This window comes from Microtus oregoni, unplaced genomic scaffold, assembly GCF_018167655.1.
Source record: "Microtus oregoni isolate MIOR12 unplaced genomic scaffold, Mior012 000007F_ref0000211, whole genome shotgun sequence".
NCBI lineage: Eukaryota > Metazoa > Chordata > Mammalia > Rodentia > Cricetidae > Microtus > Microtus oregoni.
In genome coordinates this window covers 17,801,809-17,826,152 of record NW_024543066.1, presented here as the reverse complement: position 1 = coordinate 17,826,152, position 24,344 = coordinate 17,801,809, and the positions used below count along the sequence as shown (strand labels likewise).

At 38.5% G+C, this 24,344-nt stretch overlaps 1 non-coding gene across 1 annotated transcript; it reads right to left on the bottom strand.

The window, feature by feature from the left end:
• Positions 1-23,168: 23,168 nt before the first annotated feature.
• Positions 23,169-23,275, bottom strand: LOC121451186. The gene has a single exon (XR_005974709.1). It is a non-coding gene; the product is annotated as a U6 spliceosomal RNA (small nuclear RNA).
• Between the last annotated feature and the right edge of the window lie 1,069 nt (positions 23,276-24,344).

The window sequence follows — 24,344 nt, the reverse complement described above, 5'->3', positions numbered from 1 at the left end:
CCCAGAGAAAGACCCACAATACCCACAATCAGAAGGACCGATAACAGCGTAGCTTGGAACTGATAATTCAGAGGCCTGGGTCTCTTCTTCACTTAGAATAGTAAGTCTAACTCCACACCCATAGAAACTGCAGCATCTGGTGTATGTGCCATGTGATCAAGAGCCATCAACTTCTCCCTGACTATTTACGTAGGTTGCCTGGTTACCTGGTAGCCTCTATGCTTACTGGGAGAAAAAGAAGTGACATGCTGATTTAAACAATATGTGCCCTACTCATAATTTTACTGAAAATAAACCTTTTAACCTTTTATTTACCACCTAAAAATGTAGTATAGCACACTAACTTTCCTCTCTAGGATTCCCTGATGATTTAGTTCCTTTCTTAACTAACTTCTCCATCAAAGAGTTCACCGAATGTGTACTAGCCACTCCCATGGATCTCTGTGTGTGGGTGTGTGTGTATGTGTGTGCGCGCGCGCGCATGTGTGTGTGTCTGTGTGTGAATGTATATGTGTGTGTGTGAAAACTCTTATCCGAGTTTTTATGGGGCAAAAGATTTCTGGTTCTGGAACCTGCTAGGGCTGGGGAATTATTGGTTCTAAGAGTATATATGACTGGAAACGTTTGTAATCGGTAGAACGATCTGGAACTAAGAACTAAAGAATGTTGTGTTGTAGAACTAAAAACAATATAGAACAAGAGAGAGCAAGGGAGAGTTGATAGAAACGAGAAAGAAAAGAAAGAATAAAGAACTATGGATAGACGATTCCTGTTCTAAGTAGATTTCTTACCCCTAGGATCTTTACCCCCAGATTTTTAGCCTCCTTTAGTTATTTGTGGCATGTTTAATTGAACCCCGAAAAGAGGTCATAAAGGCTAAAACTATCTTTTTTGAGACCGGGTTTCTCTGTAGCTTTGGAGCCTCTCCTGGAACTAGCTCTTGTAGATCAGGCTGGCCTCAAACTCATAGAGATCCGCCTGAAAGGCTAAAACTTTTTAAGGCTCTCCAAAAAGCTATCACTCCACATCTCAGGCATTTTCTGTCACCCATGACTGAAGAAATGTTGTGAATAAGTGAAAATTGCAACAGTCACGTGACAGAGCACTAAGTGTGAATCTTGGCTGACATTCTAAATTCCAGTTCAGTCCCCATGTGATAGTTGCTATCTCTCCTTGCTAGTCAAAGGTGCTCTGAAGAGCTGCCACCATTTGCCACCCCCTGCTGTGGACTAAGCCACTCTGCCTTGCCCTTCTTGTTAGGATGGATTAAAAGATTTAGAGTTGTTATCCAAAATAAGTCTTTTTTTGTCTTAAAGTAGGTTTGTCAGGTATTTGGTCATGGCGATGGAGAGCGACCAGTGCATCTTCCTTCTACAATTGCCATTTAGTCTTCTGAGCACTGAAGCTATTTGGTCTTTAGAATCTCTATTTAAAAAGCAACCATGAACTTCTTGTTATAGTTCAAGTATGAAATTTCTCCCACGGGGTTTTATTTAAATACTTGGTCCCCAGATATTTCCATTGCTTGCAAAGTTTGTAACAGCTTTGTGGTAGATAGAAGACATGGCTGGCAGATGTGGTCACTTGCCACACACTGTGCCCCCGTGTCTGCACTCTGTGCGCTGGCACCCAGTTTCTGAGCTTTGGGCAAGGGGGCTGGAGGTTGAGAACATAGACACAGAGATAGACTAACACATGCAGCTCCAAAACACTGGTTCGGAAAGCCCATCTTTATTAACGCCATGTAGACTTAAATACACTGCAGTTAATGGTCAACAGGTGATCCTCTGATCCTCTAACTAGGCACAGCTTCTAGTAACTTATATTAGAAGGTTCTAGAAAGGAAAAGCAACTGAAGGCCAGGACTCATTAATCTCAACAGTCACTCAGGTGGGCTTGTGAGAGTTTTAGCCTCATCGTGCTTATGGTCTGCCCTCTCTGCTTTATCTCCACTACCATAACACAACCAGCTATAGGCTTCCATGCCATACACCGAGTCACTTCAATCCCATGAATTGCCTCCCTAGACATTCCCTTTTCCTCTGTCTTGTTTTTCTAGAGTAGTCACGGTGATGATAAAGTCACCAATAGCCACCTCTCAATCTGAGCACATGTGTTCTTTAATTTGCCATGGTTCACACACTGTACTGGATAACATTCACGAGTCAGCCCCACGTGAGAAAGATAATGGCACAAGTAAGAAAAATAATGAAGTTGTCCTACCATGGGAGGAGACAGAAGAAGTGAGATTCAGGGACCAAACATGGTATGAAAGAATACATCAGACACTTGATCTATTCTATTTTCTACAAACTCCAATGTCCTACCACTTGCACAGGTTAAATGCACGTGTCCATCTGATTATCTCTTCTTTTCTTGATATATTGAGCAAGTATCCATTGCCTGCGGCCTCTACCCCATGGTAGATTTTTAAGGGTAGTGGTTCCAAGGGCCAGAGCAAAAAAAAAAAAAAAAAATTCAATAATTCATAACAATTGAAAAGTCTGAACACTCTACCTTTCTCTTAAACGTTCACAATAAATGTTAATATTTCCAGAACTATATCAAACCAGGACACATAGTAGGTATTCAAAGAGTGTCATGAATGCCCTGTGGATGTCTGTGTCTGCCATTGTAATAGTCTTTCTTTTCAGCTGTCTATATTCACCACCAAATACATTTCTTCTTAGAGATTAGAGCTGCATATTAATTTTTTCCTATTCCTGAGTGTCTAGGACATAATAGGCAATCCTTAGAGTCCTAGTAATAAATTTATCTAATAAAATTGTTCTAATTAAAACCAAATCAAATATATTAAGCATATGATTCAGGTAAACTTCCAGTCTGTCATACGGCTATAAAATCAGTTATTTCTGATTGGTTTCTGGTGAAACAGCACAGGACATGTTCAACCCAGAAGCATCTACTTCAGAATGCTAATGTATGCTTGCGGAAGCTAATAGCTACACACATTTCTGGAGGAGATGAAGCAAGTATAGGGGGGCATTTCTCTTATTTATTTTGTCTGCAAAATGTTTATGGTTCTATGACTGACGATGCAGCCCAGAGCAGATTATAAAACTGAGGAGCGGTGGGAGGTAGCTGTCCATGGCTTTCAATTTAGAGAGAAATCACTGGTTAGAGAAAAACAACCAAGTAAAAGATCATCTTTTACTTGATTTCTTAACTTGGAGCAGCTTGTTCTCAAAAGAAAAAGACAAATAATAAAATAAAAAATAAAATTTTATTAATTCAGTCTGTTACAGTTCTTTTTTGATATATATAAAGTTTCATATTAAGTTTATGTCATATTGACATAAATAGACCATTTAATCCTTAGAAATCAAAAAAAAACAACAGTTTTACTTCACCGTTCCAAAGAATACATAAAAAGTTAAATAGTAGTTTAAAGTTTATCCCTTTTACAACTTTTACAAGGTATTTTCCTGGTTAGATAGTAGATAGTGTGGCTTGAATTTGAAGAGTCCTCCCCAGGCTCCTGAGTTTAAACATTTGGTTCATAGTTGATGGAGCTTTCTTAGGAGGCTATGGAACCATTTGAAATGAGACCTGTCTGGAGGACTGAGACCACTAGGAACAGGCTTTTGACTCTCAGTCCTAGATCCCACAGTCTACCACAAGGAAACACAGTAGTAGTCAGGTGGGAGCAAGAGTCACTGCTCATATCTTGGTGCATCAGGAAGCAGAGAGAACTTCACTACCACCAGAAGCAGGCACAGTTTGGAAGTACTGTACTTAGCCATTTATAGCTCTCATCTGGGCCACTGGGTCCTGACGTTATTCAACCTCCCATGATCCATTTCTTGTCCTGGATTTCATACCTGATTCCAGATTCACCAACATGTAAATATCCCTGACTGCGTGCTCCACACCACAATAAAGTTCCCCATTCTTCTCTTGACAGGATGAACTGTACCCCTTAGAACTGTAAGTGAGAAAAAAATATATCATTGTTCCTTTTATTTGTCTTAAGTTATTTTATAACAGAAAGAAATAAAGTAGCCAATTAAAGAAAACTGTGAATGAGGAGTGGTTTTGTTGCTATGACAAAACTCACTCCCTATTCAAAAGTCTTTGCCATGGTTCTGGGGAAAGAACGGGTAAAAGTTTGAAGATTTTTACTAGTGAGGCCCAGGATACTATACATAGAGTTTAACCGCTGTGCTGGGAGTTCAGAAGATTGAATCGTGATAAAAATGTGGGCACCAAAGTGTTCGCTAGTGAGAAATGAAAAGACAACCAAGGTTCTCTGAAGAAATGCAATAGAGGTCATTTATGTTAAGTTTTGGGAGCCAGTCTTGCAGCTTTTGGTCTCTGTGTTAAGCGATCTTGTTGTGGTTGAATTAAAAATAATGAACTAACTGCTCTGCCAGAGGAAATTGCAAAACAACACAGAATATGGGCTGGACACTGAATATGGTTATACACTGAATATGTGAATATGGGTTATTCACAGCCCGGCTATATTCATAGAGAGAAAGCAAAGAAAACAGCAGAACCAAGAGTTGTGGAAATCTGCAGAATGCTGAGAGAGACGCGTGTGTGCATTTAAGAGTACACACAAGATGGAGACATATAAAGAGGCTATTGTCACTAAACCCAACACTTTGGAGATTGTACTAGAACAGAAGGAAAGGGGCCTGAAGGGAAAGGTACTGTCCATCAGATATTCCAGGGTTTGAAAATATAAACACAAGTGAAACCCATACTCATTTGGAAAGAGACTATGATCTGGGGTCCGCACTGAGAAGCAAGACTTAGGAAGTGATCTCCATACATTCAGCCTCTAGAACACTTAGAAATCATTGCAGCTCTTGTCCCAGGGCATCCTGGCTTATAATTTGAATTAGCAACAGAATTTGATACTATTCCCATACGCTTGGTTTGGCACACATGCAGAATGTAAGAGTGGTGGGTTGTGAAGACTTGCATTTAGTTAAACAAAGAAATAAATAGATAGCAACACCCATGTGGCTGGGCAATATGCAGCAAGTTTGGTTGTCACTGCACGATGCTACTCAATAAGCGGCGAGTCAATCTGCTAAGACGAAGCCGAGGTTAATGGAGTTGTGATGGAGACCCCGGAGTGAGAAACATGACCCGAAAATCGTATATATACAGGAAGCTACAGGCTTCTAGTGAAGCTGGACCAAGACAAGGGCCATGTGCACTATAAATGGCAAAGCTGGGTGGGAAGGCCTGCCGAAATGTGCTGAGTGCCACATAATGTTACAGCATGTCGTACATGCTGGATAGCACTTGCAAGAGTAAATATTTGTTTGTACTTTGGTCCAGTCTTTCTTGTTATCCCACAACCCCTTCCATTTGATGGGATGTTTACTTTGCACCATCGTGTTTTGGAAGCATGGAAGCAGCCTTTTTTTTTTTTTTTTTTTTTTTTTCCGAGAGCTTTCTGCTAAGAGTTTGCACTGAATGTTGGAAGAGGCTTCAGCTTTTTTAGCACTGTAGCGCTGTTGTTCACTGTTGAGACTTTAGAAGTCTTGAAGTTGGACTACCTTCAAGTTTGTCGTCATGAGATGGCCAGGAGCCTTCGGAGTTGGAGTATATCATATTTTGAAAGCGAAATGCCCCATCCCAGCCCATGAGCTTGATTGTCAGCCTGTGGCGGTTGTAGAAGCATTGGTCCTGAGGCTTCAGTGTGCATATAGGGCAGCTGGGATAAACATTTGAGGCAGATATGCCCTCCCATTGTGGTGCAGTTTTTCTTCCTAATCTATGAAGGTGTGTGTCTTGGCCACCTTCTCCTGACACCAGGAATTCTATCCTGTCTCCCTCAACATGATGGCCTAGGGGCATTAAGAGTTAGCTAAAATCAAACCTTCAGCCCTGTATGTTACTTCTGTCCCATATTTGGTCACAGAAACGAGGTAATTGTGCTACCATATAGTGTACTAAGGTGGATTTTATACCAGTACTCTGAAAGAGGTCACACTAGCAATGAAAACAGTTCATCCTGTATACATTGAGAGAATGAGATGGGAGAGTTGCCGCTACCATTTTGTCCACATTGGAGTACATATGAAAATACTTCAGCTTTGAGAAGTAATTTTAAGAAGTTAGCAGAAAAATATGCAATATGAATTTTAATGGAAGTTTTTACTTTTATATTATTGTTCGAATCAACCTTAATTAAAACAATCTAGGCATTTTTCTGAACCAATATTCTAGGAGTTACTACTTTTCTTATTATCAATATAGATATGCAAATTTTAATGTGTCGTATTAGTGCCACAATGAACATGAACACAAACATTTCTAGTTACATGGAACAAATTTTTTTAAGGAGGTTATAAACAGTTCTCAATGCAATCCTCATGGATACAATCTCAATGTTCCACTTCCTAGGTGAGGAAATAGAGATCTGGATTATTTAAATAGTTTCCACGCAAAGCAGCTGAGGGATACACAGCATAGAAAGGATTGCAGGCAAAATCAGCATGTAGCTAGGATTAGGGGATATCACAACCCACCCTCTTCCGACGGGTTACATTGCTGCCTTTGGACAGCGTTTGGATGGGAACATTTGAATTTTGCTGAAATACTCTCAAACTAGAGAAATCAACAAAATCACCATCTCATGATTCTTGAAAATGCCCACTTAGTGGGAATTGCTTTGGTTTCTTATCATCTATGCGTTTCGTCTTCACTAGCTTATCAGTGATTATTTAATCATTCATTTTTTGTTATTCAGCTTTACTTTAGGCTTTTATTTATTTGGTCTCATTTAAGCTTTAGATATCGTTTTTTCTGTTAATATTGGATCATATTGATCATATTGAATCACTCCTTTTTTTTTTCTTAGAATGCTCTTTAGATAATCTGATCCACGAACACGTGTTAACCTCAAAGCCTAAGGTAGCACACACCTGCATGGCATTCCTTGCTCTCTAGTCCTCCTCAGTAAGGCATTCTCTAATTGTTGCTTGGGACAGCTCAAAGGTCACAACACCTGTTGCTCTTGCTGTTTTTGTTCTATGTAATACCACAGTCTGGAAGGAATTCCTGTTAAACTTTCAAAATATGGTTACGACAAATATTCTCTCCTCTGCCAATATATGAAGATCTGACACCACACAGTTTTTGTCTCTGCTTTCATGTCAGGTTCAAGTTTTCTAAATTTTAATTTGAATATTCGATCATAAAAATAATCAATGCTATTGTCAGTCATTTCATTTCTGACAGTCTATAAATAATGTACAAATACCAGAAAGCTATGCATAGTTTGAGTGAGACTCACTGGGATGGAAACTGTGTGTTCTAGTCTATTGAAGCAGGAGTTTTGAAACGTACCATTTTAAACTTTCTGTTCACCATGACCATGATTATAATAATGTACGGGAAATCTATTCTAGAGTTCTAATAAGAAACAGTATCGCTGAACTGAGAATCTCTTCAAAATTATGGAGTGTAAATGGAACATTCAAGATCTCAGAAAGTAGACAACCTTGTTCTAAGTAAGAGTGAATAATTCTATTTAGCAGGTAAAAGCCACTGAATCTATGGGAGATAGCCATCCAGAGTACAACCAGCTGTTCGAGGATGTTCTGATGCACAGAGGACCTGCTAACAAATACTTGCCTGTTTGTTTATTATTTCAATTCAGCTCAAAGTCCAGCAGCTTACTTTAAAGTTTTTCTTCTTTGTATTTTAGTATAACGTATTGTAATGAGCCATAGAGCGTGACCTAACATAACCAATAGAATCTTACTTTCAGCTCATGGAAATCATAACTGGGAAGCCATGAGTCTTAATAAAGCCAGTGATGGTGAGTGCGGTCAAGCAATGGACTATGTGAGAACTGTGTGCTGTATTGACTTACTATGACTCAGCAGAGGACTGTGAAACAAGTCGATGATAGCACAACAGGATCAGCAGAATATAACAGTGGCCGGCTGTAATTGGGCCACATTCCTTGTTCTTCATCTGGTATTTCCATCTGTTCTCGGTACTTCTTACCATTCAAGAACACTCTGCCCTCCATTAACCCCGTGTCTGTACTGCTCCTAATTAGTCCAGCCTTTCATTATTAATCAGCTCATGCGGTGCCATTCTTGTGAGATAGCTAAGATCTTAATAGTTCTTGTTCATCTTCACTGTTGTTGACTGGCCACTGGGCTCTCTCGCAGCCCCAGCTGGCATTGATCTCGCTGTGTAGCTGAGAATGACCTTGAACTCCCAAACCTCTTTCCTGTCCTTCTTTATTTTTTTAGTTTGTAATTGAAAAGTATGTGAGCTATCATCTCTTTTTACTAAGAACAAGATACCTGAACTTTAGTTCCAAATTTTTTGAAAGAGTCACCTCCCCTGAGCCCATCTGAGTTCTAGATACTATACCATGTATATTGAGTACACTATTGCACATGTCTTAGCTCTTCTTATAGATTGAATTGTGTCTTTCTCCAAAATTCATACATTAGAAACCTAACTATTAGAACCCTGACTATGATCTACAAAACACAAAATTTTAGGAAGGGAAAAGGTGAATGTTGGGAGAAACCTTTGGTGTGTAAATACGTGAAACATGGTAAAGATAATGGTACTTTAGGTCCACAGAGTGTGATCACAGATCCACAATTCCACTCTCTTAGGAAACAAATATCTAGACATAGGGGCTATGAAGTGGTAATTAGGTTAAAATGAATTGTAAGTTTGAGCCCTGAACCAATGACATTAGTGTCCTTATAAGAAGAGAAGACACAACAAGCTTCTGAGAACACAGAAGCTGCATTTGGACATAGGAGGAAGGCAATCATTGACAAGTCAAGGAGGGAGAACTCAGAAGGAACCAGATTCACTGACAATTTGATACTGAACTTCAGCCTGAACAACCACGAGACAATAAGATATAACAATAGTGGCAATGTTCCCTGCCTAAAACAATTTCTGTAGGAAGTAAAAAGTGGGTTTAGTAAAGAGGGGCTGCAGAGATGGCTAAATAGCGAAGAGCAATTGTGGTTCTTGCTGAGGAACAAGGCGTGAGCTCCCAGTACTCAGTGGTGGCTCACAACTATCCATAACTCCAGCGTTATGAGATCTGATGCCATCTTTTGAACTCTTTGATCATCAGGTACCCATGCGGTGGGTAGGCATAAATGCAGAGGTAAAATGCAAATCAAATAAAAATTAGAATTGTATATAAAAAAAGAAAATAAAAAAGTAAGACTCCAAGGTTTTTAAATTGTGGCTTAATTGACATAGGTACAATGAGTCTATAATCAGTCATGTCTGCGGTTAGCATGTTTGCATAGAGGTGTGTGACCATACGCACACATACATACACAAACACACAATACTATCTCTTATTTCTCTCTAACACAATGCCTCATAATCGCCTCACTTGAAAACCATTTATTATCTAAACTAAAACATGAATTTTACAGCTCTTCCAGAAAATAAATAAATATTATTTGAATATATGTGTATTTATTATTAATATTATTTCTATTATAAAGGATACGCTTTTGTGAAACAGCTCTCACTGTCAAGTTACTTACGTTATGTGAGTCTTATTACAACAAAAATAGATGGAGAATGGCTATTCTTTTAAATTTACCACCAAGGCATAATTTATTTCAGATTAGAATGTCTCTTTATTATGGCCGAATGGTGAAGCCTTGAAACAGAAGTGGTGGAGTGATGTCATTTAGCGAAGGGGTTGGCTCTTTGAAAGGGTATGCAAATTTTCGTTTTAACTATTTTATTCATCAGGAAAAAAAACATGTAAATTTAAACATAAACACAAGATTTGTAAATTATTGAAATAAAATGTTCTTAGCTAGGCCCATTACACTTCAGTTCTTCTTATACCAACATATTCCTTCTTGCCTCTTTCACTGAGGTTGTGTTTTGTTTCCTACCAGAGTGCGATTAGAGACAGGTGGGCTTTGTGAATTTGAAGTCTCATCATCAGCGACGCAGATAGTACAGTGCTCTGGAAACCAGATTCTTCTATCTGGGTTCATCTGCCCTCTCCCCTTCTTCAACATGGGCTCTGTGACTTCCTTGTTGCACCCTCCTTGATGTGGAACACTGGGGGAGAGTGGCGGAGGGGTGCATTCAATTTGATAAATGCCACAAGGCCAGCCTGCTCTGTGAGACAATCACATTTAGTAATGACCAAGCCGGATTCATTTTCAAATATAACAAAAGAGAAAAAAAAATCGAGAGAGAGAAGAAAAATAAAAATCCATGTATCTTCATTATTTCAACTGACCCCAGAAAAATGAACTTAAGGTAATATTTTATCCACAGTGGTATCCTTGTGTCTATGTGTCCTACCCTTTCTCAGTATTATAAAATGCCCCAGTGTTGACATACTGTACATTGATTTTAGTAGGCATTCTCTGCAGAGCGATATGAATATCACTGGAAAGTGTATAATACAATTTTCTTCCTCTGAAACGCTATAGAAAACAGCAGATTTTATACTGACATATGCCCCATCAATAATAGAGTTTTTATATCTTATTTGTAGCTATTGATCTCAACAGTATAATGAAAAATTGATTGCAGTGAAGTGCACCATTTCTTAAGTATAAATTTCAATGTCAAATTATTTTTATCTATGCTTCCCAATTATACATGAAACTTGTACATTTATATGTGTTTGCCTCCACAAAACTCTACCTCAATAAATTAGGTATGACACAAATCTACCGAGTCAATACAAACCAGGTTTCTCTCACTAAAATAGGATTCCAAAATTAAATATGGTAGTTTCATTTCTTCATTATGAAAAGAATTAATGTCTCCGTATATAGTACCATCTTCCTGTGCAATTTAAAGATTTGAAATGAGGCTTTAAATCTTTTGGGGATACAAATATTCACACATGGAGAAAGAAATGTGCTCCCACAAGTCCATGCTCTCACTTGTTAGTCCACAATACACTATAAACAAGGTGCGTGTTCACTGTTCTCTCTCGAGACCTTATTATTTTAGAAGGAATATTTCGCTAGGAGAGTCTTCAGGCACAGGGTCTTATAAAAATAATAGGGAAATCATCTCTGCTTACCCCATGTATGGAATCATACACACACAATGTGTACATCAAGAAATACACAAATCCTGGCTCAGTATACAAACAAAGAAGCAAAGGTCCCGAGGAGGAAAACACATTTCTTATATTAATTTATTCTTTTTGAGTTACTTTTTAAAATCAAAACCCATACATATTTTTCCCTCATTGACGATAGGTAAGAAATGCTTTTGTGCCTTCAATATTCTATAAAGAATTTTTAGTATAATTGAATCAGAAGCCGACTTTAAAACAAGTTTTTGTAGTTATTTTATTTTTTAAATATTTTTTATTTATTATGTATACAATACTCTGTCTGCATGTATGCCTGTGGGCCAGAAGAAGAAGGCACCAGACCCCCAGATGGTTATGAGCTACCATGTGGTTGCTGGGAATTGAACTCAGGACCTTTGGAAGAATAGGTAATGCTCTTAACTGCTGAGCCATCTCTACAGCCTCTGCAGTTATTTTAAAGATGTAGAGTTGTTACTCTTGTGAATCAGATTTGAGGCCGGAGAGATGGCTCAGCAGTTCAGAGTACTTGCTGCTCATTCAGAGCACCTGCACTTGGTTTCCAGAACCCTTTTCAGGTGGCACACAATTATAGTTCTGAGGGAACTGATGGCCTTTCTTACATCCAGAGGCATCTGTACACACACACACACACACACACACACACACACACAACTAAAATAATAAAAATAAATCTTAAAAATTATGAGAAAAATCCAATTTAATGAGTTCTTGACTTAACACCAGAAAGTACACCTGCGCAGATTGTACAGTTTAGTAATATGTGTCTAATCAAAGGATTCCTCAACCAAAAAGGCAATACAATTTGTGAACCGATTGATTGTCTCCAAAAACAATGCTGTATTTATTTCCAGCCATGTCTTCTCTTGGTCACTGAGCATTCTGAAGTACTTTCTGTCTCAATGAAGTTGCCTATTCTGGACATTTTATAAATTTGGGTTCCTACTAATTGTGATGTTTTGTGCCTAATTCCTTTCAAGAGCAATATATTTTTATGATTCATCCCTCTTGCGTATACACAGTTCACTCTTTGTTATGGGAGGGTAGCATTCCTTCATGCAGATATGCCACATTTGCTTGTTGGCTCTTCAGTCGGTGGCCATTTTAAATCAGTAGGGGACAAGTTGTGTAGATGTGTTTCCAGTCCCCTGATTACCTGTCTGGAGATAGATATGATGAATATGTCACAGCGTGTGTTTAATATTTTAAGAAACAGCAACGTTCCATGGCTCTGATTTCTCTACATTCTTGGAAACATTTGTATTGTCTATGTTTTGGGTATTCGACATACTATTCTACATCAACTAGTATGTCTTGATTTTTATTGACCTTTTCCTAGTAGCATTATGAACACTACTGAGCATTCTGTTGTATACTCAATGACCATTTGCATGTTTTCACTAGTAAAATAAAGTCTATCCAGAATTGTGTTCTTTGCCTCTTATAGTGTAGAATTATACAACTTAACACATTTTGGTCAGAGAACACCCAACCCAACATGTGTTATGCGGCTGATCAATACTACCACATTTTAAATTTTATCTTCAGTCAAGTTTTCTGATTTTTCCCATTGAAAGTTCTGCCACTAACAGTGTCGCAGCCCAATAAGTAGGGAGTGCCATACCCACTGGGGCTGAGTCTTCATGAACCAGTGGCTCACAGCAGGACTTAGATAACACGGACAGGAAGCACAGCATACAGCAGACGCAGACACAGCCTGGATTCCTGTTGTACTCTCCCAATTTTCAATTTACTTAGCAAAAGCTTCAGAAAACTGTCAAGTGTCAAAGTCTGTAGCATGTCGACAAAAATCTGTGAAAGGGTGTAAGTAAATGAATAGTGGATATAAAAATGTGCAGTATTAAAAACAAGGCTCTTTAGAGGGAGGCTGAAGTGCTATAGCAACTGAGCATGAGAAAACTAGCAGATTTGACGGAGGGGAAGTCATAATTGTAACACTTTGCTATTGACAGATGGGGGCCCAGAAGGTAGCTTGGAGTCAAAACAGAGCACCAAACACGGGACTAACTTGTGAAAGAGTGGATGGGATCAAATACATGTTTAGAAAAAGATGATTACTTCAGAGGACACTCTAAATACAGGTTTCTCAACTGTGAGTGTTCGAAGCAGCAATTATTTTGAAGCTCTTAATTTTACGCTAGTGACATCGAAGGTCCAGTTGAGAATGGTGCCATTTGGTGGCTTAGTTGTACGATGGACTCTGGAAATATAAAAGCTGGGAAAAGGAATGATTGTATCAAGCCTAAAATTAATAGAAATCATTTTACATGTCTTAGAGTGCATCGTTCATTCATTCCACAATTATTTAAACGACTTGTCTTACAAATCTGAAACTTCCCTAAATTCTGGAAATAAAACATTAACTAAGACACCTCCAGAGCTTTATAATTTAGTGAATGAAGACGACATAGAGCAGCATTATTTACAAACAGAAAAGTCGTGCCTCCCAGGGGCAAGCTACTGTTGTTTTCCGGAGTCCAGGGATGGTAGGTGTTGGACATGCGCCGATCTGCTCGCTTCTTTAAAGGAACAACACCAAGCTTCAGCAGGAAGTAGGAACGCCTCTGTTAGAGGAGCAACACGTGTGTCTCTTCATGATACACTCTCAGTTCTCTGTGGAGAAGGCTCAACCTTGCCTGCTCTGAGACTGGGTAGGTAAATGTGTGCACAAGGAGAAGAGGGAGGCGGAAGAACACGCTGTACTGCCATTACGATGGCTACTTCCACGTCCATGACGTCAAGTGGAAAGAGCTCAGAATCTGAAGCCGGCTGCCTCACCTTCAGTCTTGAGCTTGTCCCCTGGCAGATGTGTGGCCTTCAGTAAGTGATTAGGTCTCCCCGTGCCTTAGCACTCTCATTTGGAAGATGGGAATGAAGTAACTTCTGCATTCTAGTGCTGTGTGTATTGAATACGTACAAACAGAGACTTTAAAGATGATCTGGATTATAGCGTGCACAGAAAGTTTCCTCCATTGACACTGAGGACCTCAGGTGAGAATCGTTCCAAGAAATTTGAGTCCGGGGGGGGGGGGGGGGCATGTCTAATGGGGGTTGAGGGTGTGTAACTTTTGGTCTTTTATTACACTGCTGGCAAGGAAGAAAATTTGCCACTCCTAACCTTAGGAGGAAGACATCTGTGTTTGCCTGGAGTGATTGCCAAGTGACATTTGCTGAGGAGCTGTTTCCTGTCTTTCATTCCACAAAAAAAAAAAAAAAATGTCTTGACAACCTACTCGATGTCTCTTTGCTATACTTCCCTTTCTTAAGGAAAGTTGTGCCTACTAGAGACTGTTTCTGTCACTGTCTGATTTTTTCTCCATGAGGTTATGAATGCTCTAAGTCCAGTACTGTCTGGGTCATAGTCCCGGAGTAAAAACACAGGTAGAGTCCATCATAGGTCTGTAATGTGTATTCATAAATGAATGGATGCTAAATTATATGCTGGGGACTTCTCCGGCAATGACTCTATGGTCCATGTTCAGGAGGGGCATAGTAAGCATTCTGTGTTTAAGACTGAATCAGCAAGACCCGTCCAGTCCATACTAAGTGGAGACAAGCTGTCCCTACCCTAGACTTTAACACAATCCTCACTGAACAACAAATTGGTTCCTTGTTGTTTGCTCCCGAATAGATTCACGTAGCATCTGGTTTCATAGAGACACAAGCTATGTTATACTGCAGCAACGGATAGCTCAGATGTTTCCATTCTGTATGGATCAGCTCAAACATGCCTCTCCTTCTGTGTGAACGATATGCTTAGCGCTAATGGCACTATGTAGAAAATTGACTTCTCTACTCAATGACCAAGTTCATGTTGGCACTTCAATATCCAAATGTGTTCCTAGATTTCTTTCTCGGAAAAATAAAGCAAACTTGTCAAAACGAGGTGCTTTTTTTATGCCTATACCACTCAGAATAGAAAACATTGAAATAAATACCCCTTCTGGATCTTTACACAGCCAAAGAAGTTGTGTTTCTAATTAGTTTTGAGGCACACTGAAAATCCTAGTGGCTTCTTCTCGTTGATGGAATTCTCATGATGTCAAGCTTAGTAAAAAGGAGAACAGCAATGAAGTGTTGAGCATTGGCCTAAGAACTTCAAGTCTACTTGGGTACACTTAGGAGCCAGGTGCTATTGTTGTTTCTGTTATGTGACAAGAGAATTAAGTCGAATGTAATATCAGCCGCTCATGATACCTTGTAACAGTATGGCTGGGGTCTTTATCTGACTACACAATGGCTGCACTCAAGCGTTACATAATAATGTGGATTTTCTTCAATGCTGGGAATTGAATGCAGACCAGACAAGCATTTTCTCTCTGCTCTGTGTCCTGCCCCCTTTATTGATTTGATAAATTCATTCTCCCCTAATCACTGCTCTCAATTTCTTATGATATTTTGCCTATTTTTAGTTTTCTCTTGCTATTTTCAATTAGCCAGAATTGGAAAGAACTTGAAAATTATGCTGCATCTCTGAGTTAACGGGACAACTTCCTGAGGGAGCATGAAACTTTTCCTCTCTACGTTGCATGTGTGTATACATGAGTGTGTGTGTGTGTGTGTGTGTGTGTGTGTGTGTGTGTGTGTGTGTGCATGCTTGTGTCTGTTTGAGTCTATGCATGCATGTGTGTTTTTCTGTCTGGCCTTCCTGAATGCTTACTTACTAGCGCAGATCTGCATTAACATTATTGTTGGAGATTCTGTTACCTTCCATGAAAATTTTGAGTGCGGCTCTTGAGTAGCAGGAAATGATTTTATTCCCAAACTGTTTTCCAAAGAACCCGAGTTCTTGAGCAAGAGGGTGGGAATTGTTTAGGATTAAATATAGAAGCCCTGGGTGGAAATTCAATAGGTTTCTTGGGACCAGGGAGTCTTCTGGGCTAGCTGCTAGTGAGCTCTATAATTTTCCAAGGAGAGAGGTTCCTCCAGACTTTGAAGCATTTCTCCATCTGACTTATCAACAGCACACTTCCTCTAAGGGTATTCTGTGGAGCAGTGTTCACACTGTGATGTGTAAGGAAACAGTTTTCTTACTGTGTCAAATTTCCATGGCACTTGCTCTCCTTTCCTTAGGAGGATGTTATCTCTGCCTAATGTGGTACACAGTGATGCGTGAGGGAATTTTCCAGTTGGTTTCACTACCAGGCTAAGCAGCATGCTTTAACAGCTCTATTCTGCTTCTTCAACAGATGTTTTACTCCGTCCAGGACCTTGTGCCGTGGTGTCTCAGGCATGTTTGACAGTTGGCATGGGTGTTTCTTAACTCCTCCCTTCTCCATGAACAAAGGGCAGTCATTTTTTGCTGTCTACTTTAACTTGGAAATTAATAATAGCTCACTAAAACCAGCAGCCCTCAATCTTGAAGACATTCACATTCAGTGATTTGTATGTGTAGAGATTAGAGCTTTCACACCCAGAAAATACCTCTACAGCCTGTGTGTCTTACTGCATTACACAGTAAACACAAAACCCCACCACTTGCAGAGTCAAATGAAGCCAGTTTCTGTCTTATAGATTTATGTTACTAGACCATAGTTATTTCAAATTCACCCTGAAGTGGCAGGATATCCAGTACCATGAACATTAACATGAAGAATGACACCTGAAATTAATTAGAATTATTTCAAATAGTTAAACATTTATTTTCCAATCTAATGCATATATCTAGAACTGGAAGTTCTAATCATGTACTTTTAAAAAAATTATTAGTAATAAAGTAGTAAAATATGGAAATTTAAAATTGATATGTATTATTAAAACTTAAAAAATCAGCAGTAGTTGCCAATTAAAGATTCGTTACTATATAAATAAATAAGCAATTTGAAATGACCTGCAGAAAATGCATTTATATATTTGGCAACTTAGATAATCTGTCATTACCATGTGCTAACATGTAGGAACACATGTGTGGGTATGCACACATATACATACCTCTTTGCTTGACCCCACATATCCTCAGGGTATTTACTATGTATGTCAAATTTATTCAAACTCTATGTCAGTTTAAGAGCCCTGATTTGCTTTGTGGTTTCTCATTCATAGATTTCTCCACTTCAGATCAAAAATGTAGCTTGACCTAATATGACTGTGCTTTGGAGACCACAGACAAAATTTTCTCTACCATTATTTTCCTGAACAGAATAATACTATGCATGATATCTCTATTCTATTAAGTGTTATAAATAATCTAGAGAAAACTTAAAATATATGGGGAGCTATGTGTATATACCATTTTATATGAGAATTTTGATAATCATGAATCCTGGTGTCCACATCAGGTCCTCATATTGAGAAACAAGTACACTGAGCTATGATCTCCTTACCTAACTACCTAAATTCTCTATCAACCAGGAAAACACACAAATGTGTGTGTGCATATGTACACGCACACACGCGCACACACACACAGAGGCAAGATGTATCAACACAAAATTAGCTCCAGCCTTAGTAGAATTCAAGTTGTAGCTGTCAGTCATTCTGATGTCCCTTTCCTGTCACTAAGGTGATTCATTACACACTATTGTCTATTGAAATTCTTGTCACAAACTTTGTTCTTCTGTTCCTTACCACATGACTTGGTCAAAATATTGTTTTGAAAATACAAAGGAAAACAAAGATAGGCTCCCTTAGCCTGCTTGGAATGATCAGTACCATCCTACCAATCTGCATCTTTTTATTTAGATCAAATTCATTTTATTATCAGAGAGAAATTTGCCCTTTGTGGCATAAAAAAAAATCCTCCTTGTGTTTCCTTTACAGGCGCATCTCTCAAGAAATTGATTATCATTTCTCTCTTCTGCTTTTAAAAAATATTTGTTTGCCTGTAGTATGACAAACAATGCTTTAGTTATTTTATCAGTATATCCAATGCAATGTTTATATTTCCCTCCAACAAAGAATACTTGTGTTCTTAGTCATTCATTTACTAACTATACATATATAAGAGCTGGACACACATGAACTTTAACAGATAGACTCCAAACAGGCATGCATTGGGGACAGTGATTCTTAATGGAAGAGACACACACAGCGAATTGTATCCTTCTCTGGCTTCTTCCCTAGAAACATTTGGGGTTGGTCTTTGTTTTTAACCTTGTCATGAGAAGCATTCCAAAGAAAGAAGTAGTTAGGCTGTTTCAAGAAAAAACTATGGGGAATATTTATATGAAAGAATGTCACGAAGGGGAACAAAGACAATATGTATTAATTTGCACTGATATGGATGAATATCGAGTAAAACCTTACATTTCCATTGGTATGTAGACCACTACAATGATGGAAGTCATCACCATGCCCTCAAGAAGTGTTGATGTGTAAGTAACACAACCCTGGTTTGTGAAGAAGCAAGCTCCATTTCTATCCATGCCATGATTATATGAGTCTGTACAAATGGAAAACCACAATTGTACTTTAGTCTTAAGTCTTTATATTCAACTCTTAATACAACCAAATCACAGATGAATGAAGCAAGAAGGAAAAGGTGATGCTAGTCCTTGGTCTTCTCTTTATATCTGTTGAAGTCACAGTCAGTGCTCATAAAGAATCACACTGTTACAAGCCAGTGCTGATTTCTCAAAGAGCAACCTAGTAGTAATATCTTCCCTCATGACTCATCTGCTATTTATGAGCTCGCCTGTTCATGGCCTAGTGTAAACAATTGCTTCCCTGATTCCTCTTAGTGCTAATGATGTCTCCATGAGTATTAAAAGTTTCTTTACATTGTATCACTGTCTTCTGATTTGGGGGGAGTAGGGAGGTAGGGGATAATCTTTCATCTTCCCCTCACTCCCAGGTTTCATTGCTCCCTTCTCAGGTTTTGCTCATCTCATAAGCAATGCTTCTCAACTACGACTGCACATTGGAATCATGTGGTGAAAGTTGACAGCACCAAGGTGCTGACTCCTGGGTCTGTCTCAGGTCAATGAAATAAGAAATGAAACTATTGAAGTGGACTCTGGCCTTTTAAGTCCAAAGTCCTCTGGATATGTTCACTGAAAACCCTGGGTTAAACGTGAATATTTCAAAAGTTCACATTTTCCAAGACTTTGTCATCTGAAACCTTACACTCTCTTTACATAAGTCCAACCTTGGCGATTGTAATTGTCAAAAAGGGCTAAATTACACTGTTTGATGGGAAAGGATAATTTTAGCTGCAATGGCACACCAACACTACATTTTCCTTAGGTTAACAGAGAGATTTGAGTTGCATTAATATAAGGTTTCTTTGTCTCCCTCCCATTCTTCTTCCTTCTCTCTCTTTCTTCTTCCCTCTCTTCTCTTCCTTCTTCCTTTTCTCTTCTTTAATGCTGTATTAAACCTTTAAACTCATTTTTACAAGTTTCCTTAGCTTTGCCAGTAGACACAGGACTGTTACTAGTAAAGATATTGAGTAGGTATGGCAAAAGAGAAATGTTTCCTTTTTCTACATTGTTTTTTTTTTTTTTTTTTTTTGGTAAGCTAAGGAAGTGACAGTTCTCACAGATCTAGACTGGGCCTGTATTTGGCCTTGCATATTCAGCAACTTGTCAGCTAGTTTCCCCATCACAGTTTGTTGCAGTTGTAGGAATTCAATGTGCTACAAACAACCTTACCTTGCTAGCTCCTTCTGATCTCCCCATTAGAATCTTGTGAATAGAACAAATGTGTGCCCAGTTTCCCAGTTAGGTTTAATCCCTACACCTTCCTTACCTAGCAAACTTGTTGTATTTCTGAAATATTGCCCACATAAGTCAGAATCAGCAACGTACACAACCTCAAATATCCACCCTCTGAGCACCTAGACCATCTCTGTAGTTGATGCCTTGCCTAGTAGGCCAACAGAAGTTAGGACCATTGATGCATGTGGCCGTGAATGCACAGCACCTGAGCAGTTAGACTATGTGCATAGCTAATCCTGTGGTCTGGGAGGCTGCTCCTCTCTCAAGTTTCTTCAGAGTGAAAAAGTCCACACTGTCACTAGACTGTCCCTTTCCCAGGTCAAGGCTGTACTTATTGACTGGTTTTGTGTCACTTCCAGAGGCTTTTGTCAACACATTACAGGGTGGATTTCTAATAAATCCCAGATGGAATATTCATTCCTACCCCATAATGGCATAACAATTTCTATACCTTAGCCAAGCCGCATTTGCTTACTCAAGCCAGTTGGGTATCCCATCCCTGAGAGCAAGCCATGTACATGCTGGGGTGCTCTACCTTGGCCCCATCAATACTGAGTGTTCCTCATATCTGCTATAATTATATCCTATGGCTCTTTTGACTCCTTGTTAATAAAAAGAAGTCATTTCTTACATTTATATTTGAGCACCCTTTCTTAATTTCTTCTTTATTGCATCATATCAGTGTGAAGATGGACTTTATGCACATCATTGAAGAACATTCATTTTTAAATAAGTGTATTAGTCAATGTTACCCTAACAGGTTATAGAAAGCTTGTTGTTTTCAACCATATTTATACAATGGGATTTGAATCATCTTTGATTTTACTAATGCCCACTTGAAGTCTTCATCTGTTATTCTGTTATTCACTAACTTTCTCCCTGCCCTAATTATAGTGAGACCTACTTAGATCATTAAGAACACAGTGTGTTTCTCAGAACTTTTGTGGTCCTTGTCCATTTTCCTTTAAGGCTCAACATGAAAAGGAGAGGGGAGTTTGCTACACTGATGGTTTCTGAATCTGTCTCTGGTTCAGTGATGTGTTCGTGATTGTGTAAAGTCTTGAAAAAGTAGAGAACATTGAAATAGCACCCTAGCAGCGGGCATCATGTGGAAAGAAGAATGGAACATGAGGCTAAGCTTGCACTTGAACAGAAGTTTGAAGTTTTGTTAAGCCTGAGATCATGGAATTTATCAAAAAAAAAAAAAAAAAAAAACAAAACCTAGGTCTTGGAACATAATGGCTACAGCTGCAGACTCTATTACCTTGTCAGCAACCCATCCACCCTGGTAATAAACCAACACCCACAGTAAGAACAAGAGAAACTGATGCTCTATTCTATGTATCATTTGTAAATAAATAGCTTATTTTCAGTGTGCACTAGATTCTCTCACCCTTGTAAGATTTATGAGAATATTTCAATACTTTTCTGTAGTGGTTAGTTTTCCCTCCATGTCTCTGTACTCTGTATAAAATAAAAGGTAGTATCTAGACAGCATAGAAGAATCTGCCAGCTTTGGTTTGATTATCTCATAACCTGTGAATAAGGTATGCTACCCTTTTTCAACCATAGGGTCTTACCAAGGCTCAGATAACATCTTGAAAGAGAAGAATGTAGAGTAAATAAGGACTGAGGATGGTGAGGCATATTACTCCGGTTATAACATAGCTGTTACACTCATAAACTCCATGAAGCAATGATTTTCTGTATAAGACTTGCATAAGATTGGACATATCAAAAATCTGAGAGTAGAGAGAGGGGCTCATGATGATACAATAATGTAAGAGATCCCAAAATTTTCAGCAACTTCTGGAAACAATTGAAAATTTTAACAAAGTAGCAAGACAAAGGAATCAAGTTACAAAAATTTGTAGTCTTTCTAGACACTAATAATAACATTGTGTAAGAGACCTGAACACAGTTCCCTTGCTGTAGCATCAAAGATAATAAAATATCTTAGAATAAAATTAACCAACGAGGTAACAGTCCTCAAACATGAAAGATTAAAATCTCTGGATAAAAACAGTTAAAAAGATACTGAAAAATAGAAAAACATGATATATTCATGATTTGATAGAATTTTTATTGTAAAATTAACTATCCTGCCAAAAGCCATTTACAGATTCAATGACATCCAAGTCAAAATGTCCACGACATTCTCCACAAAACGGGGGAAACTTTCCTAAATTTCATTTGTAACCTGGAAAGTCTCTGAGTAGCCTAAGCAAGCTTGTGCAATATGAATAATACTGGAGGGAGATATTCTAGAATTTAAGATATGTTCTCGAGCTCTAATAATAAAAACAATATGGAACTGGCACAAAACAAACATGTAGACCAACAGAAAAAAATAAGAAACAAATAGGAGTACACACAACTACAGATGACTGATATTTGAGGAAGAAGGAAACAATTCACTGGAGAAGTGATAGCATCATCAACAAAGGGTGCTGGGATGACAGGGTGCCTACAATAGGCTGATATTAGAACCATATCTATCACCTATCCATGTAAATCAAAGACCTCACGAAACATGGATGTTAAAACAGCTAGAAGATAATGTAGACAGTACCCTGCAAGATATAAGTGTAGGAAAGGACTATCAAAACAAGACTCTATTTGCCATAAAATTAAAACCAACAATTGACAACTGAGACCTCATAAAAAGAAAAGCTTTTGCACACCTAAGAAAATAATCAATGCCGGAAAGATTAAACCTGTAGAGTGGGAGAGATTCTTTGCCCATTATACATCTGAGAGAGGATTAATATGCAGAATATACAAAGAATGAAAGCAAGCTAAGGAAACAAATGATCCAATTAAAATGGGTTAGGGAACTAAACAGAGTGTTCCCAATGGTTGAACTAATATTGACTAAGGAATGCCTCAAAGAGCTTTCATCATTCTTAGCAATTAGGGAAATGCAAACAAAAACAACACTGAGATTTCATCTCAGCCTAGTCAGATAGCTAAGATCAACAAACAGCTGATAACAACTACTGTTACAGTCGTGGGGATGGGGAACACTCGTTCACTGTTGCTGGAAATGTAGATTGGTATAACTACTCTGCAAGTCAGTGTAAAGAGTGCTCAAAATACTAAAAGCAAATTGACCATATGACTCTGCAATATTGCTGTTAGGAAAAATGCTCAAAGAACTTGACATCCGACTTTATAGAAACTTCTCAGCAATGTTCATAATGGCTCTATTCACAATAGCTAGGAAACAGAAACAACTTAAATGCTGTTCAACAGTTCTTATTCTATGCAAATTTATAGTTACATTTTAAAATCTTAGCTTTAATTTCCAATATTTTAAATGATATGATAGATTCCATATATATATATATATACATATGTATATAAGCTCTGTGTTTTCTTTTAGTTTTTGTTTTATTAAATATTGAAGGCTCTATTTGTTTTTATGTATCATTCTTATGCAAGGGCCATGCTAATCTTCTCTGTACCATTTCGATTTTTCTATTTGTGCTACTGAACCAAGCACTTCGATGGATTTTAAGAATCTGAGAGTATATGTAGAACTTACATTGAGAAGTAGATTTGAACAATATTTGTTCTAGACGCTTGTAACATTATTTCCCCACATATATAAAGTTACCATTACTGCTGAGACATTTCATTCTGACCTCTATTCTGGCAGTGATGCTCTTCAAGTTGTATTTCTTTGTCCACATAGGTAAAATTTTCATTCATTTATTCAATATGCTTTTAGTTTATTGACAACAACAAGCCAACCAAGTTCAAAGGTTGGGTAGGGCAGACTATAGACTAGGATTCTGCAGCTTTCTTAATCACGGAGTATCTACACATCAGTCCTTAAGACAGACAAGAACAAGGATGGTCTCAGTCAGGACAGGTTGAAGACTGTTAAATTAACCACCCCAGGCTTTAGTGACATACTCCCATCTGATATTTGCCAATGATGGGCAATAGAACTCCCTTCCTTCCTAAAGCTCCTGATGAATGCCTCAGGAGGGTGTAAAAACATTTTTAAAAAAAAAATCTTTAAATCAATATTGTATGTAGCTCCGATTAAAAAAATATAATGTCTCTAGAACCCAATTTTTCCAAGATATAGCAATGTTTCTTACTGAACCACAGTTAACTATGATATTGCATAAATCACAAGAACTGTCACACTTTCCCTTGTGACCTGAAAGAAGATGAAAATCCATGTTAGGTGGAATTAACTGACAGAGTACCCTAGAATTCATTTTGGGCAGTGAGATGGGGCTGGAGATGTAGCTCAGAGGTGATGTACTTGCCCTGTGTACAGGAAACCCTGGGACTGTCCCTAATACCACAACAAACTCAACACTGCTCTGCATTAGCAAGAACTGCTTCTTAGATAAGTTCCCAGTACCTGAATGGGAAAGGAAAGCAAAGGAAGGAGGAATAGGAAACAAAGGTGTGATAACTGAACTCAAAGTGACCGTGTACTTTTCACCTCAGAGGGTCGGCTGGGCAGTGTTGGCGCACGCCTTTAATCCCAGCACTTGGGAGGCAGAGGCAGGCGGATCTCTGTGAGTTCGAGACCAGCCTGGTCTACAGAG